Source organism: Perognathus longimembris, chromosome 7 (genome assembly GCF_023159225.1).
Source record: "Perognathus longimembris pacificus isolate PPM17 chromosome 7, ASM2315922v1, whole genome shotgun sequence".
In the NCBI taxonomy this organism is placed as follows: Eukaryota; Metazoa; Chordata; class Mammalia; order Rodentia; family Heteromyidae; genus Perognathus; species Perognathus longimembris.
The window spans coordinates 35,088,581-35,096,482 of record NC_063167.1 but is presented as its reverse complement, the minus strand read 5'-3'; positions in this window follow the sequence as shown (position 1 = coordinate 35,096,482).

Genomic DNA, 7,902 nt, shown 5'->3' with positions numbered 1-7,902 from the left:
CCAGATGCCCCTCCACAGATGAATGGATCCAAAAAATATGGTACCTATACACAATGGAATACTACATAGTGATTAGGAATGGTGAAATAGTGTTATTCCCAGGGAAACGGACAGAACTCGAACAAATAATGTTGAGCAAGACAAGCCTAGAACACAGAAAACAAAGGGGCATCATCTCCCTGATATATGACTGTTAAGAAAGGGAGATGGAGACAGTAGAGACCAGGTCTGTGAAACCAAAAACTGCTTGTCAAATGGTATTTCCCACAGGATTGGGGCAGCAACCCAACAGTATGTAACTAAAACCAAACAACTACTCAACATATAAAGGTCAAAAATTGAACTCTCAGTGGAATACAATAGCTCAAAAGCTATGTATGTGCGTTCATATAAGACTACTGTCGACATATTGTCTAATATCGACATTACATTTAAAGCCCTAGGCGAATTTTCTTGGGCTTGGCCACGTGGCTACTGTATATGTTCTTGATACATTGTATATTGTATATATGTCTACGTGACCTAGAGAAGGGAAAGAAAAACAGGGCGTAAAATATCACAAGAAATGTACACACTGCCCTACTATGTAATTGTACCCTTTTTGCACAACACCTTGTCAAAAAATTTTGTGTTCAATTAATAAATTTTTTTAAAATCATTAATAATATAGGGATAATGCTTAACATGGTGTTTCATGCCTATAATGAAAGTACTCTGAAGGCTGAGTTAGAAAGATCATGGGTTTAAGAACAGTCTGGGCTAAATGGTAAGTATCAGTTTAAATTGGGCAAGAAAAAAAAAGAAAAAGAAAAAAGAGAGAAGTCAGGCACCAGCAGCTCATGCCTATAATACCAGCTACTCAGGAGGCTGAGAACTGAGGATCACAGTTCAAATAGCCCAGGCAATAAAGTCCATGAGGCTATTATCTCCATTAGCCTTCAGCCAAAGCTCAGGGACAGCGCCCATGCCGAGTTCAAGTCCCAGGACCAGCAAAAAATTAAAAAAAGAGAGAGAAAGGAAAAGCAAAGAGAGAAAAAGAGAAAAAGGAAGGAGAGAGGAAGGGGGGAGACAGGGAAGAGAGAGGAGAGAAGGGGAGGGAAGAGAGGGAGAGTGAAGGGGAAGAGGAAAGAGAAGGGAAGGAATGAGAAAGAGAGGGAAGGAGAAAGAAGGAAGGAGAAAGGAGAAGGGAAGGGAGCTGGAAGAAAAGAAATAATTCAAAAGCTAAAACAGCGATGCCCTAAAGGATAGTATTAAAAATAAAGAACTGTCAGGGAAATGGGCAATAGTAGCTCTTGCCTGTAATCCTAGCTATTCAGGAGGCTGAGATCTGAGTGCCGAGGTTGGAAGCTAGACCGTACAGGAAAGTCCATGAAGCACTCATCTCCAATTACCCACCAAAAAAGCTGAAAGTAGAGGTGTGATACAAGTGGTAGCATGCAAGCCTTGAAAAGGCCAAGAAGTGCCAGGTGCTGGTGGCTCATGCTTGTAAACTTAGCTACTCAAGAGGCTCACAGTTCAAGCCAAGCCCAGGAAAGAAAGTCTGTGAGATTCTTATATCCAATTAACCACCAGAAAACCAGAAGTGGAGCTGTGGCTCAAAGTGGTAGAACACTACTAGGCTCTGAGTTCAAGCCCCACAACTGACAAAAACAGAAAGGAAAGAAAGGAAGGTAGGAAAGGCCAACTGGGCACCCAGTGACTCTCATCTGTAATCCTAGCTACTCAGAGGCTGGGATTTGAGGATCATGCTTTGAAGCCAGTCTAGGCAGGAAAGGCCATAAGACTCTAATTCCAATTAACTACCAGAAAACCAGAAGTGGCATTTGGCTCCAAGTGGTAAAGAGCTAGCCTTGAGCAAAAAAGCTCAAGGACAGTACCCAGGCCCTGAGTTCAAGTCCCATGACTGATGAAAAGGGGGAAAAAAGCCAAGCAAGAGTATGTTGCCCTATGTACAAGCCCTAGTATGGGTGGGAGGGGGTGGGGGGTGGAGGAGAAGCTGGACAAGGTACTTGTCTGTTGTCCTTAGGTTAAAACAGGAAGTATAAATAGGAGAATTACAGTAGAGGCCAGTTAGGACCTTATCTCAAAATTAACCAAATCCAGCAGCACACTGGTGGCTCACACCTGTAATCCTAGCTCCTTTGGAGACTGAGATCTGAGGAATGAAGCTGGAAGCCAACCAGGCAGGAAAGGTCATGAGACTCTTATATTCATTTAACGACCAGAAAGCCAGAAGTAAAGCTGTGGGTCAAATGATAAAGCCTTGACCAAAAGAAGTTAAAGAACATTTTCCAGTAGAAGTTCAAGCTCCAGTACTGGCACCAAAAATAAATAAATAAATAACCAGGCAAAAGGGGCTAAAAGGCATGGCTCACATAGTAGAATACCTAATTAGCAAGCACAAAGCCTTCAGTGCAAACCCTGGTACTGACAAAAAAAATACATGGAAGTATTTTTAGGTTGTTGACCCCATATTCTCTTCACTTACTCTTCCTCGCAGCCAAATTTCTCTAATAAATCTATTCTACATGCTGTAATCACATCCCTATAGTTTGAAGGTGTTCCCCAAAGTTCATTTATGAGAAACATAGTAATCCCTAGCACAAGAGATAAAATGTGAGACCTTTAAGATTAACACTATCTATGACAGGAATAGGTTTATTGTGATTGTGAATGGGTTTACTATACAAAATTGAATTTAGCCTGTACTCCTAGCTACTTAAGAAGTTGAGATCTGAGGATCCTGGTTTGAAGCCAGCCCAGGCAGGAAAAGTTCATAAGACTTTTACCTCCAATAAACTTCCCCCAAAAAAGCCAGAAGTTGAGCTGTGGCTCAAAATGACAGACCACTAGCCCTGGACAAAAAGCTCAGGACAGTTCTTGGGCCATAAGTTCAAGCCCCAGAGTCAGGAAAAAAAAATTCAACGCCTTTTTACACTTCTGCATGCATGTGTTTTTCCTCCTTTTGTTTGCTTTGGCGTTCTCTCTCTCTCAATAGTGGGGCTTGAACTCAAGGCCTGGATACCTGAGCTTCTTCTTTTACTCAAGGCTAGCATTCCATCACTTGAGAAACAGCACCACTTCCGGCGTTTTCTGTTTATGTGGTACTGAGAAATCAAACCCAGGCCTTCATGCATGCTAGGCAAGCACTCTACCACTAAGCCACATTCCCAGCCCATTTTTCTCTTTTTTCTTGAAAGAGTCTCAGTAGATAGTTTAGCTGCTTCAAACTGACACTCTACCTCAGGTTCCCAGGTGCTGGCGGACGGGTTCAATCTCCAGTACCACCACCACCAGTACCACCACCAAAGGAAAAAAATACACACACACACACACACACACACACACACACACACACACACGGTGCTGGTGGCTCCTATCTGTAATTCCAGCTACTCAGAAGGCTGACATATAAGGATCATGGTTCAAAGCCAGCCCGAACAGGAATGTCATGGGACTCTTATCTCTAATTGACCAAAAAACTGGAAGTGGTGCTGTGGCTCAAAGTGGTAGAATGCTAGCCTTGAGCAAAAAGAACTCAGGGATAGCACTCAGGCCCTGAGTTCAAGTCCCACGACAGACCAAAGCAAAAAAGAAACATTAAAGTTCCTTAAGCTAAAGAAAAAAAAGTATATTTTAAATTATATATATATATATATACATTCATATATTTTTGGGTTGCCAGTCATGGGGCTTGAACTCAGTGCCCAGGTGTGGTCTCTGAACATTTTTTTCTCCTCTCTACAGGCAGGCTGGCTTTGAACTGTATAAACCATTTGATCTCAGCCTCCTAAATAGCTAGGATTACAGGCATGAGCCACAGACACTGGCTTACTTTCATTGTTTTTAAAATAGGGTCTTGGGCCTATGCCTAGGCCTGCCTGTATTGTGATCTTCTTAAATGTTTTCCACACAGTGGGATGGGGAGCACACATCATTGTACCCACTTTGAGATGGGGTCTTGTGAACTTTTTGTCTGGGCTGGTCTCAGAATGAAAGCCTCCTGACTTCTGCTTTCCAAGTACCTAGGATTACACTAGTAAGCCACTACATCTAGCCCTTAATTTCTTTAAGATCCAATTAACCAAAACATAATTAAGAACAATATATTGCATAATTTATAAAATGCAGTGTAAAATGTATTGATTGCACAAAGAATAGAATAAAATGAAGGAACATAAAAGAATACAGCTAATGACAAAGTAACATACTTAAAAGTAGACTGTAGTTAAGTCAAGAGCATTTATCTTTTTTCTCAGACACTTGGGAGGCTGTGACAAAGTACCTTGAACCTACTAGTTCAAGGTAAGACTGGGTACCATAATGCCATTTCCCCCAAATAAAAACCATGTCATGTTATAAGAATGAGTTTGGACATATACAGAAAATGGCCAGAAGGGGCGCTGTGGCTCAAGTGGCAGAGTACTAGCCTTGAGCAAAAAGAAGCCAGGGACAGTGCTCAGGCCCAGAGTCCAAGCCCCAGGACTGGCCAAAAAAAAAAAAAAAGAATGAGTTTGGGAAGGATACCAGGCTGTGAACTCAGGGCACTATCCTTGCTAGATAGGTAATCTACCACCTGAGCCACACTCCAAGCACTATCTAGTTTATTTTTTCTGATCGGTTGTGGGGCTTGACTTCAGGACCTGAGTACTGTCCCCTAGTCCCTTTGTGCTCAAGACTAGCACTCTATCTCTGGAGCCACAGTGACATCTGACACAAACACAGCAGTTTCGAGTAGCTTATTGGAGATAAGAGTTTGAGAGAATTTTCTCCTCCAACCGGCTTCAAACTGTGATCCCCAGAACTCAGCATCCTGAGAAGTTAGGATTACTGGCATGAGCCACCAGAGTACCCAGCTACTCTGATTTGATTTTTTTTTTCTTTTTTTGGTCAGTCAAGGGGCTTGAATGCTGGGCCTGGGGGCTGTCCCTGAGTTCTTGAGCTCAAGGCTGGCACTCTACCACTTGAGCCACAGCACCACTTCCAGCTTTTTCTGTATATGTGGTGCTGAGAATCGATCCCAGCCAGGGTTTCATGCATGCTAGGCAAGCACTCTACCACTAGGCCACATTCCCAGCGCCTCTGATTATTTTTTGAGATAGGCATTTATGCCTAGACCAGGCTGGACCACAATCCTATTTTTCCTATACTTTCTATGTAACTAGGATAATAGGTACGTGCTGCTATGACCAGCTTTTTATTTGCTGAGATGGTCTCACAAATATTTTACCTGGGTTGGCCTTGAATCATGATCCATTGGATCTCCTTTTCCTGAATAATTAGAATTTCAGGCATGGGTGAGCCTGACTAAGAACACTGTTTTAACAGCTATATACTTCCTAAAATAAATTTTACAAGTTTAGTATAAAAGGCAGTATGGTTTTATACTTCAGCAAATTTCATTAATACTGTATGGCTTAATAGAACAGAGTGAAATCTCCCGTGCTCCTGGAAATCCCAGGTCCACGCTTGTGGATGGAAAGTAAAGAACAGAATATTCAAAAGAAATGATCAAAGGAGGGCAGGCATGGCTCAAGCACTTGCCTACTAGAAGCCCTGAGTTCAAACTCCAGTACAGCCCTTCAAAAAAACAAACTCCCCAAGTCTCCTGTTTTCAAGCTGTCCTTTAAACACAAACTGAGGACATGGAAGTGACTACATTGCTTCCCAAAAAAGGAGGCTTTGAAGCAAAATTACTAGAAATCAAAATGGACATTTCCATAATAATAAAAAGGTCAATTCAAGCTGGACATAGAGATGTACTTGTAGTCACAACTACTTAGGAAGCTGAGATGGAAACTGCTTGAGCCCAGAAGTGTGAGGCCAAGATAGGGAGTATAACAGATCTTCCTCCCCCACCCCCATCCCCCACAAAAAAAATATATAAATAAGTAAATGAAAATTAAATCATCGGGCTGGGGATATAGCCTAGTGGCAAGAGTGCCTGCCTCGGATACGCGAGGCCGTAGGTTCGATTCCCCAGCACCACATATACAGAAAACGGCCAGAAGCGGCGCTGTGGCTCAGGTGGCAGAGTGCTAGCCTTGAGCAAAAAGAAGCCAGGGACAGTGCTCAGGCCCTGAGTCCAAGGCCCAGGACTGGCCAAAAAAAAAAAAAAAAAAAATCAAATCATCAAGAATTAAGATCCCTTGGGGGCTGGGAATATGGCCTGATGGTAGAGTGCTTGCCTCACATACACGAAGCCCTGGATTCAATTTCCCAGCACCACATATATAGAAAAAAGCCAGAAGTGGCACTGTGGCTCAAGTGGTGGATTGCTACCCTTGAGCCAGGGACAGTGCTCAAGCCCTGAGGCCAAGCCCCAGGACTGGCAAATAAATAAATAAATAAATAACATCCCCTGTTCATCTACCTAGCAGGAATTCAAACCCCAGTACCATAAATCATTAAAACAAACAAACAAACAAAAACCATTCTTTTAGATAGGAGGATGAAAAGTTCAGGCACTCAAGGACAGTCAGAACTACAAAGCAAGACACTCTCCCACCCCACCCCCCAAAAAAGGAACATTACTAAGTGAATACGTACCTATTAAAAGCCCTAAAATTCATAAATGGAAAATCTAATTACAGTTGAAATCTATCATTCACCTTTTTTCTACTGGTAAAAACACTACTGGGGCTGGTGGCTCATACCTGTAATCCTAGCTACTCAGGAGGCTGAGATCTGAGGGTCATAATTCAAAGCCAGCCCTGGCAGGAAAGTCTGTGAGACTCTTTTACCAGAAGTGGCACTCTGACCAAAATGGTGAGTGAAAGAGCTCAGGGACAGTGCCCAGGCCCTGAGCTCAAGCCCCACAACCGATAAAAGCTACTGGCTTCTGTCCGTAATCCTAGCTGCTCAGGAGGCTATGATCTAAGAATCAAGCCAGCCCAAGAGTGAAAAGTCCATGAGAATCTCATCTCCAATTAGCAAGCAAAAAAGCTGGAAATGGAGGTGTGGCTCAAGTGTAAGAGTGCCAGCTTTGATTGAAAAATGCTAATGGATAGCCTCCAGACTGAGAGTTCAAGCCCTAGTATCAGCACACACACACACATAGATGGAAAATATAGACTATTAACTTTTTCTGAGACAGGTTCTTACTTGTTCCCTGGGCTACCCAGGATCACAGGATTTTCCTGCTTTAGCCTCCTGTCTCCTGAATGTAAACAGTGGAATTAAACTTTCCTTCTTTCCCCTTACTTTCAAAACAAGTCTTGCTGTATAGCCAAGCAGCCTTCCAATTCAAGCTCCTCCTGGCCTTAACCACCCACAAATGCTAGGATTACAGGTGTGTACCACCATGATTGGCTATATTAGGCTATTTTTTTTTTTGGTTGGTCATGGGGTTTGAACTCAGGCCTGGGTGCTGTCTTTTGAGTTTTATCATTCAAGGCTAGCTCTACCACATTTTTTTTTTTTTTTGCCAGTCCTGGGGCTTGGACTCAGGTCCTGAGCACTGTCTCTGGCTTCTTTTGCTCAAGGCTAGCAGCACTCTACCACTTAAACCACAGTGACACTTCTGGCTTTTTCTATATGTGGTGCTGGGGAATTGAACCCAGGGCTTTATGTATGCGAGGCAAGCACTCTACCACTAGGTAATATTCCCAGCCCACAGCTCCACTTCCCCTTTTCTGATGGTTAATTGGAGATGAAAGTCTCAGGGGGCTGGGACTATGTCCTAGTGGTAGAGTGCTTCCTTCCTATATGTCACACCCTGGGTTCGATTCCTCAGCACCACATATATAGAAAAAGCCAGAAGTGGTACTGTGGTTCAAGTGGTAGAGTGCTAGCCTTGAGCAAAAAGAAGCCAGGGACAGTACTCAGGCCCTGAGTTCAAGCCCCCAGGGCTGGCAAAAAACAAGTCTCAGGGATATTTCCTGACCAGGCTAGCTTGCAACC